The sequence below is a fragment of the Zingiber officinale genome, chromosome 1A, assembly GCF_018446385.1.
Source record: "Zingiber officinale cultivar Zhangliang chromosome 1A, Zo_v1.1, whole genome shotgun sequence".
NCBI lineage: Eukaryota > Viridiplantae > Streptophyta > Magnoliopsida > Zingiberales > Zingiberaceae > Zingiber > Zingiber officinale.
Genome location: NC_055987.1, coordinates 159716323 through 159732643, shown reverse-complemented (window position 1 = coordinate 159732643; position 16321 = coordinate 159716323). Strand labels below are relative to the sequence as shown.

The 16321-nt window shown below is 36.4% G+C and overlaps 1 protein-coding gene across 1 annotated transcript in view; it reads right to left on the bottom strand.

Moving 5' to 3' along the window:
- LOC122011821 (mitochondrial fission 1 protein A-like) overlaps positions 1–16321 on the bottom strand; it is a 56351-nt gene that overhangs the window by 33228 nt on the left and 6802 nt on the right. The window lies entirely within an intron of this gene.

Here is a 16321-nt window from a genome sequence, read left to right as displayed (position 1 = left end):
TTTTCAGGGAAATATTTCTAAGTCAAGACAAATTTCTAAGTCATTCGACATCAAGATTAAGAAGTTTCTAAACAGAAAGCTTTATGCAAGAAAATTTCAGAGAATTAATAACATAAAGAGAAATTTTCTATGCATTTATTTATTTATATAGTTTATACTTTAATCAGAAGGTTTAAATTTCCATTTTAATTTATCAGAAATTCTTAAGTCACACTTTTTCAGATTTAAAGCAAAAAATATTAAACATGCAACAATTTGTATCATGTTAATTTCTATTATTTTTTGAATTTCAAGTTCAGAAATTGTAAACAACACTTGTGTGCTTCCATTTCTTTGATTAGCTTCTTTCTTTTTGTGCCTACACTGCTGTAAACGAGGCTTCTCCGCCTGAAGGAGTTTTTAGTGCAACAATCTTCCTTGGATTAACAACCTCCCCGGTTGTAACCAAGTTAAAACCGGTGCCTCGTTTTTATGCTTTATTTTCTGTTCAATCTATTTTTCAAGTGTTAGCTTAATTGTCCGAGAAAGGGTTGTGTTTTACTCAGGGCTATTCAACCCCCCCTTCTAGCCGGCCGCATCGGTCCTACAGCTCCAGTATCGATCCACCACTTCTTCAGGTTGTCCACCATGTTGGCTTCAAACACGACCGCAGTGAGATCCATGGTGCTGAGATCTATGTCAGCAGAAGTTACGACCTGGTTCGCAACATTCTTCTGACTCTTGGTTGTCTTCTTCGGGCGTCTGCAGCCCTTGGACATGTGTCCTGACTTTTCACAGTTGTAGCACGTGCCCTTGAACTTCTTGCCTTAAGACTTCTATTTCAGTTGTTTCGGCTTCTTGGCTTTTGGTTCCGTCAGGTTGGACATCTCGTCGACTGTCCACTTCGTTCCTCTAGAGTCGGATAATTTTTTATTATCCTCCTCTATCCGCAACCGCAGGATAAGGTCTTCAACTCCCATCTCCTTTTGCTTGTGCTTTAGGTAATTTTTGAAATCCTTCCATGACGGAGGGAGTTTCTCAATTACTGTAACAACCTTGAACGACTCGTTCAGCGACATTCCTTGGGCGTCCAGATCATGCATTATTAGTTGTATGTCTTGGACTTGAGACGTGGCGCTTTTGGAATCCACCATTTTGAAATCCAAAAATCGGTCGACGATGAATTTCTTCAGTCTGACGTTTTCGGTTTTGTATTTCTTCTCTAGCGATTCCCACAGAGATTTGACCATCTCTATCATGCAATATACGTTATATAGCGCATTGTCCAGCACGTTAAGAACGTAATTGCGGCACAGGAAGTCACCATGTGACCACGCATCGTGAGCAACCTTACTACCGGAATTATCTTCCGTAGCGGCTGGTGGGTCTTCACGCAAAAACTGTACAAGGTTCAGCGTGGTTAAGTAAAACAGCATCTTCTGCTGCCATCTTTTGAAGTCGGCTCCGTTGAATTTCTCCAGCTTCTCAGCGTGAGGGATGGCGGCTGGTACGTCGTTGACAACATTAACACAGCAACACATATAAGGAAACGCTGGCTCCCGCCGGTTAACGATGTGGAACTAAACCCCCATCTTTTTCCATAATGTTAATTTGAGCACATCTTTGAACAATTAATTTCTCATTCACCCATAATCATTTTTAGCAAATTAATAGTCCAGATTTATCTACGCAAAACATAGATTTCGATTTTGAAATCAAACTTGACTTTCAACGATCGATGGCACCAAGATTTTGGTTTGCAAAATCGTATCCAACAATACCTGCATTATCCAATGAGGGATCAATAGACATGAAAAAAGTTGAGACCACGGTTGGAAATGTGAATGGAATAAAGAGGTGGAGATGAAGAGACTCTATTGAGCATGAGTTGTTAGTCTCACATTAGAAGTCTCTTGGCTTTATTGTTGGTTTAAATTATAGCGCATGCATTAATGTTGTAAATGTATGCATGGGGAGAGACTCTCACATGCGTGGGTGTGCAGGGGTGGGTGCAAATCCAGGGCCTGGATTGTACTGAACCAAGGTTGACTTATGTGCAAGCATGACCTGCACACGTCGAATGCCAGACCGGTCAAGGCAAGATTTGTCCAAGTGAATAAACCAGCGTTTTGCTACCGAATCTCTTTTTGCTACCTGCTTAAGAGGGTAACGGAAGTATTAATATGAAATTAATGACGATTCCGAAACGTCTCGACATTAATTGTGACATTAAACTCATTAATGGTGACTTCGTAACGTCTCGACATTAATGACAGCATTAAACCTATTAAGGGCATCCGTAATCGTAAACCTCTTGAAGAGGTTTATATTCCGTCACATCATTGTCATATCAAAAGTTAAAAACCCCACTCATTTTAAAAACCTCTCCACTATCATAACCCTCTCCAATAACTTTTTATAACCCCACTATAAATGTATTTATTTTTATTTTTCACTTATCTGTATTTATAATTTCATTTACTCTATATATAATAATAATTAATATTTTAATTTAATTTATAATTTTATTAGTATTTTAAATTTTTTACATTTATTTATGTAAAAATAATAATTTGATAAAAATAAATTAAAAAATTTATTGATCACGTAATAAAGAGAAGTGGTGCAAGATTAAGAGTTTCATGATGTTTTACAAAATATTGTATAAAATTAAACATTAGATAATTAAGTGCTTCAAAATTAATAAATTACTCTTTATTCATCTCAGCCATAGTGTGTCCATATGTGTTCAACTAAATCGGCTCGAAGCGGATGATGCACTTGATTATCACGTAGCTCGTAATTTTTCCTTATGTACTCTCGGAATTCTTTTGTCGAACCTTGATTTATCTGTGCAGGAGGATCGTTACCATCTTCATCTGACCAATTTCCTACTGCATCCTCCTCGTTCTCAACTATCATGTTAGGCAAAATTATACACGTAAGCATGATATCCTTCAAGTTACTCTTGTACCAAAATCGACAAGGACCTCTGACTATTGCCCAACGAGATTGGAGCACCCCAAATGCCCACTCGACATCTTTTCTTGCAGTCTCCTGTCTTTCCTTGAATTTCTTTCTCTTGGGATCCTGGGGGCAGGGAAAGCTCTTGACGAAAGTAGCCCATTGCGGATAGATCCCGTCTGTTAGATAATATCCTTTCGTATATTGTGTGTCATTTATTGTAAAATTAACCTCTGGTGCATTTCCTTATAATACATTGTTGAATAAAGATGATTCGTTAAGCATGTTGATATCATTTCGCGATCCTACGATCCGAAAAAAAGCATGTCATATCCACAAGTCTGCCGATGCAACTGTTTGAAGAACAATTGTTAGGACTCCATGATCGCCTCGAGTAAACTGACCTTTCCAAGCAACCGGACAATTTTTCCATTCCCAATGCATACAATCAAGGCTACCAAACATACCAGGGAAACTGTGTCTCTGTTCATGCATTTCGAGCAAACATTGAATGTCAGTGGCATTGGGTCTTCTCAAGTATCGTGCCCCAAATACGTTAATTACACATCGACAGAAGTTGAACAAGCATTCGATGGAAGTTTTTTCAGCAACTCATAGGTATTCATCATAATGGTCGGCAGGGGCTCCATACGCCAATTGACGGATAATAGCTATACATTTTTGAAGTGGCAACCAACCTTTTTTGCCAGTTGCATCGACCCTCAACTGGAAATATTCGGAATGATTTTGCACGGCTTCGACTATGCGAAGGAATAACTTTCTTCGCATGCGGAATCGCCGCCGGAATACTTCACTATGAAATATCGGTGCATTAGTGAAGTAATCATCAACAAGACGAGCATGTCCGGCTTCACAATCTCGATCCAAATACCTTCTTTTATGTCTTCCGCTGAAAGTACTTTGAGCTAACTCGAGTAGCATTTGTTGTTGTTCAAGTATCAACAGCATCATTTCCTGATCCGTATCATCCATCAACTCTTCTTCAAAGAGTTCATTGATCCTATTGCTGCTGAAGTGATTTGGATCTTCAAACATATTGTAACAGAGAATGAAAAAAAATGAAGGCAATAAAATTATTAGAGAGAAATGAGTACAATTGATAATAAAAGTGAGGGGTTGAAGCTTGTATTTAAAGGGAAACAAATATAACGGCTATATAAAACACTAATTATTATTTTACTAGTTGTCTGAAAACAACGACTATATAATTAATTTCATGGGCATGCAATTACAGATAATTTAAAAGTCAATTTAATGAAAACTAAATTACATAATTTGATAAAATAACATTACATAAGATAATGCAATTAAAAAATAACATACAAGATAAAAATATAAGTCTACTCCAGACCCTATTTCTTTTTAATCATTTGACAAGCATGACTATGTATACGAAGCTGCTCCTCCGTCATTCCTACGATATCTTTCATAAGAATTTCATACTCACGTTGGAAGGCTTCCGATTTCTTGTTTTCATTAGCAGTATCCAAAGTCTCTAACTTTCACTGATTGTAGTCTGTAAATTTTTCCAATGTTTTCTCCATCTTTTCTTTAAGATCTTTGAATATTGTAGATTTGGTTTTACCCTTCCTCTTAGATTTCTTTTGGTCATTTGGACGAGTGCAGACTTCGTAGTCTTCCACATCAACACTCGTATTTGGATTAGAAGATGATGTGTATGAGAATTCTCCACATATGTTCGTACTTGAAAGACTTGTTCTTTTTATTACTCATCCACTCTTCATGTGCCTTTGTTAGTATGTCATCGTCACTCCAACCACTTACACGATTACTATGCCACTTATTATAGATTCCGCTAAACTCGCTCACCAACCTTTGGAGGTTAAAGAAATGTGATTTTATCTGCTTCAATTGTCTCTCCACAATACTAGCAGGTCGATGTCCATTGTACTTCTCTGTGATACGTTTCCAGAAAGCTTCCTCCTTCTGTGCATTGTCAATCACTGGATCGGTGCTTACAGAGATCCATGACCTTGCAAGCACCTTGTCCTCTTCTAGTGACCAAGCTATCTTCTTCTTCTTCGCATCATCGTCATAGCCTGTCTCTGTATCCTTATTGATGGCAATGTTTTCTAGCCCAAAAGGCGATGAATGTGGCGGAAACAAAGACTTTGGTACAGAAGACGTTGCAGGATCCTTGTTGCTGCCGACCTTTCTTGATTCATCTAAAGGGAACGTGGCTGCATTTGGAGGATGAAATCCATAAGGAGAGGACGGCATGAAAAATTGATTGCCCGTCATCGAAATATATTCATGAGGATACATATAAAATTGAGCTCGAGGGACATTTTGAGGACGTTGTGGTATGTATGGAGTATTTGAGAAATTTTGAACGTATTGTGTAGGACGAACAGTGGAATTTTGAGAAGACGATCTTGTTAGAGTGTATACTAAAAGCCTAGCTTTTGGTATAAACATTTATCTAGAAATAAGAATCACATTGGTCAAATGTCTACATTTGTGATAAATGTAGTTGTTCAATTAATTTATATTGTAGATAACATGGTGTGTGGTGTCACACACAGAGGATCATGTTATCAGTACCTTATAAATTATAAACAGTAGCTCACGACCAAAATGGAAAGGAACAAACCATTAGAAGGTCGTAGTGTAATTAGGTATCAGTTTATCTTGACTGTATAATTACACTAGTACACTTAGAGTGTATTGAGTAGGACCATTTGAGGTCGTTTCTTTTATACTGATTTTATAAAGAAACAAAGACCTCGGTTATTATGGAAGTGTGTGCTCTTAATCCTGATATAATAACAAGCACATATATTTGATATTTATTTCTTTAATTTATCAATGGGTGAGATTTAGTTCGATGAATCAATAAGCCCGATAAGTTGGGAAATGATATCACTTATAGTGTGTGTTGTTGATTATAGAAGGAAACTGTGTCCTAGAGATACTAGGTTGAGAATGTCCCCAAGAGGAGCTCATAAGGATTGTCATGTTAAACCCTGCAGGTGGACTTAGTCCGACATGACGATGAAGTTGAGTGGTACTACTCTTGGAACTAGATATTAATTAAGTGAGTTGTCAGTAACTTACTTAATTAGTGGACATTTGTTATCTTAAACACAAGGAGACTAACACACTCATAATAAGAAGGAGCCCAAAAATATAATTTGGGATTGGTGCGGTAGTTCAATGATAGTTCTCTAGTGGAATGAATTATCATTAATAAAATTAAGTTGTGTGTTCGGGGCGAACACGGGATGCTTAATTTTATCGGGAGACCAAAACCAATTCCTCCTCTCGGTCCCTATCGTAGCCTCTTGTATATAGAGATTTATACCCACCACATACCCACCTTCTTACCCAACCAATAGGGGCCGGCCAAGCTAAGCTTGAAGCTCAAGCTTAGGGCCGGCCAAGCCTAAAAGTTGGCCTTAAGGTGGCCGGCCAATAGCTTGGAGCCCAATCTTAGGTGGCCGACCACATCATATTAAAAAGGATTTTTTATTAAAATTATTTCTTATGTGGATATCATAGTTTTAAAAGAGAGTTTAAAAATTAAATCTTTCCTTTTAAAAGCTTTCTATAAAAGATTAAGAAAAGATTTGAAATCTTTCCTTATTTATAGATTGAAAGGAGATTTTATTTTTAAGAAAAACTTTCCTTTTTAACCATGATAATAATTTAAAAGAGAAGTTTAAAAATTAAATATTCTCTTTTATTAGTTTCTACAAAAGATTAAGAAAAGATTTGATATCTTTCCTTATTTGTAGATTGAAAAGAGATTTTAATTTTTAGAGATAACTTTCCTTTTGGAAATTATCCACATGTTTAAAAGAAGAATTTTAATTTATAAAATTTCCTTTTTATTAACCACCATGAAGGGAAAATTATTGGAGAAATTTTTTATAAATTTCTGGAGACAAATTAGGAAGTTTTAATTAATTAAAACTCTCCTTGTTTATAGCTTGATGGTGGCCGGCCATGTAAATTGAGAATAGGAAAATTATTTTTAATTAAATAAATTTTTCTTTTCATGGCAAAAGAATTAAGGAAGTTTTTAATTAAATTTCCTTATTTGCCAAGACCAAGGATTATAAAAGAGGGGGTAGAGGTGCCTTCATGGGTGATCAACTCTATTATTCTTCTCCTCTCTTTTCCTCCTTGGTGGCCGGCCCTAGCTTCTTCCTCTTCTCTTCTTCTTATGGCCGGCGGCAACCTCTCTTGGAGCTCTTGATGGTGGCCGGTTCTAGCTAGGAGAAGAAGGAGAGAAAGGTGGTTTTGTTTCTTGCATCCCTTGGAGCTTGGTGGTGGTGGCCGGACCTCTACTTCTCTTGGAGAATTGTGGTGGCCGAAACTTGTAAGGAAGAAGAAGGTGCTTGGTGGTTCTCATCTCGGAAGATCGTTGCCCACACAACGTCCGAGGTTAGAAGAGGAATACGGTAGAAGATCAAGAGGTGTTTTAGAAGGTATAACTAGTAATTTTTCCTTTCCGCATCATGCTAGTTATTTATGGAAATAATACTAAATACAAGAGGCATATGATTCTAGAGTTTCGAATTCGTTTTCGATATAGTGTTCTTTTGTTTTTCTTTTCCTTGTGATTTGATTGTTCTTTTCGGTTAACCTAAAGTTATTTTAGGAAATTAAATATTAGCTTTCTATAAAAGGTTTTGTCTAGTCGGTGGTGGTTGCTCCCATATCCAAGAAGGCCATGTGCCTCGCCACGTCAGTACTGGGAACCGATTATGGAAATTAATATTTAATGGAATTAATAACTTAAGGTGACTTGGGTCGAACGTGTTAAGTTCCGCAGGAGATCCAAGTCAAAACCTAAAAGAACAAATAGATTAAGTTTTGGATCAAACGTGTTAAGTTCCGCAGGCGATCCAAAATTTAATTTAAAAGAACACATGGTAGCTAGGAAAAGGTTCAGACCTTTGTACAAAATTTTGTACAGTGGAACCTCTAGGCTTTCCGAGTAGCAACCAACAATTGGTATCAGAGCTAGGGTTTTGCCTCTGTGTATTTGGTATTAGTTTAATTATGCACATGTCATACATAATTTAGGCAGGATAATAGTAGGATGTGCTAACTTTGTGGATGCAGGATCCAACTATTATGGCTTATAGTTTTATGTGTGTGATTGGACCCTTGGACATGTCAAGGGCATTTATATGTGTGCATGATTGTATTATAAAATACAGCAGCGTATTTAGTTTTATTAGGATTTTATTTTGATCTAGATACATGTACATTCCTTTTATGGAATATAGGATCAAAATTGTAAAATTCTATTTATGTCGCGGATCGAATCTTGCAAAGCGTGGAACCTTCTAAGGACCAGAGGCGCAGCGGAACAAGGAGCAAGATGGATGCGACAGCTAGACCCGGTGGCGGTGGCCAAATATGGCAGCAGCTTGGGATGACAACACACGGAGGACAACTAGAGATAAAAGCCATAATAGTTGAAAATTAGATTTTCTATTTATTGCTTTTATATTGTCAGTGTGCATGTTAGTTTACAAGTTTAGTAGGCTAGCATAGTTAAAATTCCTCATTAATAAATAACTAAGTGGGAGAGGGATTTTTAAGTAAATCCCATGGTCTCCATTACTGGTTTGTAAGTGATGCAAACAAGCTTGCGCGTTGGCTCTAAGTGCCTTCCTCCATAACGGATGAGCTAGTTTGCAGATCACTAGAACAGACTTCCATTTTTGGATGACTATAGGAAGTTAATTAAGAGCGTGTGATCTTCCCCAACGGAAGGGGCATAATCTTATTAATGGACTTAGTGTCAAGTAATGGTATACACTTAGACACATCTAATAGTATCCTCCCCATCGGAGTCACTGCTATTATTTGTGTGACCAAATGAAACCAACTATTAATTTGTCATAAAACTAGGTTGACAAGATAATAAAATTAAAGGGTTAAAACCCCTCTTACAAATGATTGATTTTGTATACGTCCACACTAACGTGGCATACAAAATTAACGGTGTTTGAGATAATTTTATTTGTCATAAAGTTACGCTGACAAGATAGTTAATGGGTGAAAACCCTCCTCTTACAAATGTTGATTTTGTATACGTCCACACTAACGTGGCATGCAAAATTCACGGTGTTTTGAGGTGTTGGTAAATTTAAATAGTATTGTTAGAGGAATCAATATTATTTTAAATTTAGAGTCTTGACCAAATATTTGATTAAAGATAGACCAACTATTAATTTTATTCGTCATAAAGTAAGGTTGACGAGATAATAAAATTAAATGATAAAATTTCCTCTTTGAATTTGTATACGTCCACACTAACGTGGCATACAAAATTCATGGGGATTTTTAAGGAGTTGGTCTTAACCAAATATTTTTGTGATTCTTAGGAAGATGGTCAATCCCTAGCTGATATACTTTAGGATAGACTTAGTGGTCCCAATTATAATTGATTGGAAATAGAATTTGGACATTAAGGTAGACTGTCCTCTTAGAACTAAGAACAATATAGGTGTATTTTATTTATTAGTTGATACATGTTTAGTGGAGTTATCTACCGGTACCTGGTGTGTAGATATGGGAGCCACTGATCATGTCTGCAATTCATTGCAGGGTTCCAGGAAACCCGACAACTAAATGAAAATAAAAAACACCGTCCACATGGGCACTACTGCAAAAGTAGCAGCTGTTGCAGTGGGAGAGGTTTATTCTCTAATAGGAATAAAATTTGGATTATTAGGAATTGTCTTTACATACTAAGTTTAGAAAGAACCTGATTTCAGTTTCTAAACTATTATAGAATAGATATTGTGTCTATTTTGATAACTAAGTTGTTATCAAGAAAAATAGGCAAGTTATCTATTCTGGTATGTTGGTTGACAATTTATAATCCAATAACTCCCATGATGCAACAAATGGAAATTAATAACACATCTTCTAACTTAAGAGAAAGCAACCTTCGAAAATGAACCAATTATATCTTTGACATCTAAGGGTAGGTTATATTAACTTAAGTAGGATTCATTGGTAGCTGATGAACTTTTGAGTTCATTAGTAGTGGAAATCTTTCCAACCTGCGAGTCTTACTTGGAAGGAAAATAACCAAGAAGCTTTTAAGTCCAAGGGGTATGGGGTCAAAGATATGTTGAAATCGGTTCATTCTGATTTGTGTGATCCTATGACTATCCAAGCAAGAGGTTGTTTCAAATATTTCGTCTATTTTATAGACAACTATTTGATATACGGATACATTTACTTGATGTGCCACAAGTCTAAGTGCTTTGATTAGTTCAAAGAGTATGAGGCTGATGTGGAGAAATGTCAAGGTAAAAGTATCAAGACACTACGGTGAGATCGTAGTGGAAAGTACCTCTTGGGAGAATTTAGGAGTCACTTATCAGAAGTAGGGATTCAATCCCAACTAACTACACCTAGGTATATCCCAACAGAATGGTGTAGAAAAAGGAAGGTATAGGACTCTTATGGAAATAAGTAGATTGATGATGAGTTATTTAGAAAATTACCAAATTCATTTTAAGGATATACTCTGGAAACGGAAGTGAACATAGTACCTTCCAAAGTCAGAACTCTCTACTCATATAGAATTGCTGAATAGGTGTAGGCCTATTTTGAAGCATATTCGGATTCGGGTAGTCCAGCACATATGCTGAAGAGAGACAATGATAAGTTGGACAGGAATTCACTTGTTTGTGGGTTATCCTAGAGAAATGAAAGTAGGTTTATAGTCTTAAAAATCAGAAGGTTATTGTTAGCATCAATAACCGATTTTTAAAAAAGGACTATGTAATAAACCTCATGCCCATAAGTAAATTTGTTCTTAAGGAAATAATAAAGGACATGTCTAATCTAGTACCAACTGTACAAGATGAAATATCACAAGAAACTGCAAGACGTATCACAAATGATACACAATTGCAGAAAGTGCCTCATCGTAGTGGGAGGGTTGTTAGGCAACCTAAAAAGATTTATGTTTTGGGAGAGTTTTTGGACTCGATCCCTGGAGGACATGAACCTGATCTCCGGTCATATGATGAAGCACTCCAAGATAAAGATGCAACATCTTGGCAAAGAGTAATGAATAAAAGAATTAGAATATATGTATTCTAATAAAATCTGGAAGCTTGTAGAATCATCAAATGGTGTAAAAGCCGTTGGGTGTAAAAAGGTCTATAATAGGAAAAGAGGGATAGACAGGAAGGTAGTAACTTTCAAAGCAAGGCTTGATGAAAAAGGAAACTTTTTCACTAGTAGTCATGCTTAAGTCTATTCGGATTCTTTTATCTATTTGGCAAGTGGATGTCAAGACAGCATTCCTTAATGGAAGTCTTGAAGAAAACATCCATATAAAGCAACCAGAAGGGTTCATTGCAAAGGGCTAAGAGCATCTTGTGTGTAAGCTCAATCAGTCTATGGACTGAGGCAAAGCTTCAAGGTCTTGGAATATCCGGTTTATCAAAGTAATCCAGATCTATGGATTTAGTAACCGGATAAGTCTTGTGTATACAAAAGATGTGATGGAAACGTGGTGGTAATTTTTGTACTATACTTAGATAACATTTTTGGTAGTTGGAAACAATATCAAAATGTTGTCAGAAGTAAGGGTATGGTTGTCCAAACAATTCGATATAAAGGACTTGGGAGAATGTATATATTCTTGAGATCAAAATAATAAGGGATCGCAAGAAAAGAATATTTTACTTATCCCAAGCTTCATACATCGGAAAAATCCTTGTTCGTTTTAAGCATACAAAACTCCAAGAAAAGTTTCTTACCTTTTTAGGATGAAGTAACTTTATCTAAAGATATGTCTCTGTAGACATCAAAGGAGATAAAGGAAATATAGGCAATTCTTTATGGTACGGCTGTTGAAAGCCTAATGTATGCTATGCACGAGATCAGAAATCTGTTTTGCCAAAGGCATAGTTAGCAGATATCAAAGTAACCCTGGACAAGGATAGTGGACTGCAGTAAAGCATATATTGTAGTACCTTAGAGGCACTAGAGATTATATGCTAGCTTACAAGACAGTTAATTTGGTCCTTGTGGGTTGCATGGATTTTGACTTCCAATCGGATAGGGACAATAATAAGTCAACCTCGGGGTTTTGTGTTTACTTTAGGAGGTAAAGTCATAACTATGGAAGAGTGATAAGCATAGGTGTTTTTCTGGACTCCACCATAGAAGCTTAGTATATGGCAAGCCTCTGAGGTAGCTATAAAAGCTGAATGACTCAATAATCTCAAGATAGACTTAGATATGATTTCTGGTTTGTCCAAAGATTATTACAATTTATTGTAATAATATTGGTGCAGTAGCAAACTCGAAGAAACCATAAGTCTATAAAGGCAAGTAAACACAAAAGAGCGCAAGTACCACCCAATACGAGAAATCGTATAAACGAGGAGAAGTTGTTGCTGCCTAGATTGCATCAGGTGATGACCTATAGATCCTTCCACCGAGGTCCTTAAGGCAAGAGCTTTTGATGGACATGTTGAAGGGTTAGGAATCAGATGTATGGCAGCAGATATAGCAGCTTAGTCTTTTAGTATAAGTGGGAGATTGTTAGAGTGTATACTAAAAGCCTAGCTTTTGGTATAAACATTTATCTAGAAATAAGAATCACATTGGTCAAATGTCTACATTTGTGATAAATGTAGTTGTTCAATTAATTTATATTGTAGATAACATGGTGTGTGGTGTCACACAGAGGATTATGTTATCAACCTAATAAATTATAAACAGTAGCTCACGACCAAAATGGAAAGGAACAAACCATTAGAAGGTCGTAGTGTAATTAGGTATCAGTTTATCTTGACTGTATAATTACACTAGTACACTTAGAGTGTATTGAGTAGGACCATTTGAGGTCGTTTCTTTTATACTGATTTTATAAAGAAACAAAGACCTCGGTTATTATGGAAGTGTGTGCTCTTAATCCTGATATAATAACAAGCACATATATTTGATATTTATTTCTTTAATTTATCAATGGGTGAGATTTAGTTCGATGAATCAATAAGCCCGATAAGTTGGGAAATGATATCACTTATAGTGTGTGTTGTTGATTATAGAAGGAAACTGTGTCCTAGAGATACTAGGTTGAGAATGTCCCCAAGAGGAGCTCATAAGGATTGTCATGTTAAACCCTGCAGGTGGACTTAGTCCGACATGACGATGAAGTTGAGTGGTACTACTCTTGGAACTAGATATTAATTAAGTGAGTTGTCAGTAACTTACTTAATTAGTGGACATTTGTTATCTTAAACACAAGGAAACTAACACACTCATAATAAGAAGGAGCCCAAAAATATAATTTGGGATTGGTGCGGTAGTTCAATGATAGTTCTCTAGTGGAATGAATTATCATTGATAAAATTAAGTTGTGTGTTCGGGGCGAACACGGGATGCTTAATTTTATCGGGAGACCAAAACCAATTCCTCCTCTCGGTCCCTATCGTAGCCTCTTGTATATAGAGATTTATACCCACCACATACCCACCTTCTTACCCAACCAATAGGGGCCGGCCAAGCTAAGCTTGAAGCTCAAGCTTAGGGCCGGCCAAGCCTAAAGGTGGCCAGCCAATAGCTTGGAGCCCAAGCTTAGGTGGCCGACCACATCATATTAAAAGGATTTTTATTAAAATTATTTCTTATGTGGATATCATAGTTTTAAAAGAGAGTTTAAAATTTAAATCTTTCCTTTTAAAGCTTTCTACAAAAGATTAAGAAAAGATTTGAAATCTTTCCTTATTTGTAGATTGAAAGGAGGATTTTATTTTTAAGAAAACTTTCCTTTTTAACCATGATAATAATTTAAAAGAGAGTTTAAAATTAAATATTCTCTTTTATTAGTTTCTACAAAAGATTAAGAAAAGATTTGATATCTTTCCTTATTTGTAGATTGAAAAGAGATTTTAATTTTTAGAGATAACTTTCCTTTGGAAATTATCCACATGTTTAAAAGAAGAATTTTAATTTATAAAATTTCCTTTTATTAACCACCATGAAGGAAAATTATTGGAGAAATTTTATAAATTTCTGGAGACAAATTAGGAAGTTTTAATTAATTAAAACTCTCCTTGTTTATAGCTTGATGGTGGGCGCCATGTAAATTGAGAATAGGAAAATTGTTTTAATTAAATAAATTTTTCTTTTTCATGGCAAAAGAATTAAGGAATTTTTTAATTAAATTTCTTTATTTGCCAAGACCAAGGATTATAAAAGAGGGGGTAGAGGTGCCTTCATGGGTGATCAACTCTATTATTCTTCTCCTCTCTTTTCCTCCTTGGTGGCCGGCCCTAGCTTCTTCCTCTTCTCTTCTTCTTATGGCCGGCGGCAACCTCTCTTGGAGCTCTTGATGGTGGCCGGTTCTAGCTAGGAGAAGAAGGAGAGAAAGGTGGTTTTGTTTCTTGCATCCCTTGGAGCTTGGTGGTGGTGGCCGGACCTCTACTTCTCTTGGAGAATTGTGGTGGCCGAAACTTGTAAGGAAGAAGAAGGTGCTTGGTGGTTCTCATCTCGGAAGATCGTTGCCCACACAACGTCCGAGGTTAGAAGAGGAATACGGTAGAAGATCAAGAGGTGTTTTAGAAGGTATAACTAGTAATTTTTCCTTTCCGCATCATGCTAGTTATTTATGAAAATAATATGGCATATGATTCTAGAGTTTCGAATTCGTTTTCGATATAGTGTTCTTTTGTTTTTATTTTCCTTGTGATTTGATTGTTCTTTTCGGTTAACCTAAAGTTATTTTAGGAAATTAAATATTAGCTTTCTATAAAAGGTTTTGTCTAGTCGGTGGTGGTTGCTCCCATATCCAAGAAGGTCATGTGCCTCGCCACGTCAGTACTGGGAACCGATTATGGAAATTAATATTTAATGGAATTAATAACTTAAGGTGACTTGGGTCGAACGTGTTAAGTTCCGCAGGAGATCCAAGTCAAAACCTAAAAGAACAAATAGATTAAGTTTTGGATCAAACGTGTTAAGTTCCGCAGGCGATCCAAAATTTAATTTAAAAGAACACATGGTAGCTAGGAAAAGGTTCAGACCTTTGTACAAAATTTTTGTACAGTGGAACCTCTAGGCTTTCCGAGTAGCAACCAACAGATCTTCCTTCAATATTTGAAGAATTCAAATAATTCATAAAAGAGTTATTGTAATTTTCATCCATTTTAGATAAAAATTACGATGATAGGATCAAAATAAAAGCAGAGGTGGATTACTACCGTTGATGGAAAAAAAATGAAACATTGCAAGATAATTTATGGGTAAAAAAATAGTCGTTATTCCAAAAAATAGTCATTGTAAAAAATGAATTAAAAAAATAATTAGAGGCTAAGATTGACATGCAATTTTTTATTTTTTTATAAGGTATAAACCGGCCCCAAGATTTTGGGACCGGTTTATAAAAAAAATATAAACCTCACTCATGTAGTGGGGGTGGGGTTTATAATGAAAGGTTTATAATATAAATCTTATGCTATAAACCCACCATTACAGATGCCCTAATAATGATTCCGTAATATCTAGACATTAATGAAGACATTAAACTTATTAATGACGACATTAAATCCAGCATTAAATGACCATAATTTGATCATTCATTACAGGCAAGGTGAGTACTCCTATATAAGGAGGTTAGATCTTGAGTAAAGGATAGAGAGTAGCGGAAGATAAGCGAAAGAGAGAGCAAGAGGAAGAGCAGGAAGCGAACCTTTGTCCACCCGTGTTCTCCCACAAAAACTCCCTCAGTTGTCATCCGGACGGCTGAACAATTCGTGATAGCACTCAGGTGCATTCTCAGTTCGCTACAAACAACTAGTGCTTGCTTGCGTGTGTAGTTTTGCCGTTATATCCTGGGAAATAGACGATCCGTGAAAACCTTGAAGCACAACTGGAGGTGGGGCAAATTTGTTTCAAGGAAACTACGCTGACAGCAGGCCTCAGTATCTTACTCAGTGAATTCCCTTCCCGACTCGGAGATTGACTCCCGATTCTGCTACACACTGCATCAACTCTACAACACGGACCATTGGAAGCTTGGCAGAACCAGCCCCGATGACAGCCTGAGATTATCTGCTCAGGTCATCTCAATAAATAAGTTAGAATTGATTTTGTGTAATTTCAATTCAGTAATTTTTCAAATATCTCCGGCAACAGATTGTCTAACAATCTTGAAACATACTTCGTTCTGTTGAGATGACCATAGAATAAAGTGTTGAGGTGCAATAGACTCAACACATGAAGGCCCCCTCTGCCCCAATTAGAACTGTGACAATCAACCACGGGGAAAGGCTAAAGAAGTTCACTAGATTGTATTTCAAGAGATGGCAGCAGAAGATACTCTTCTACTTGACCA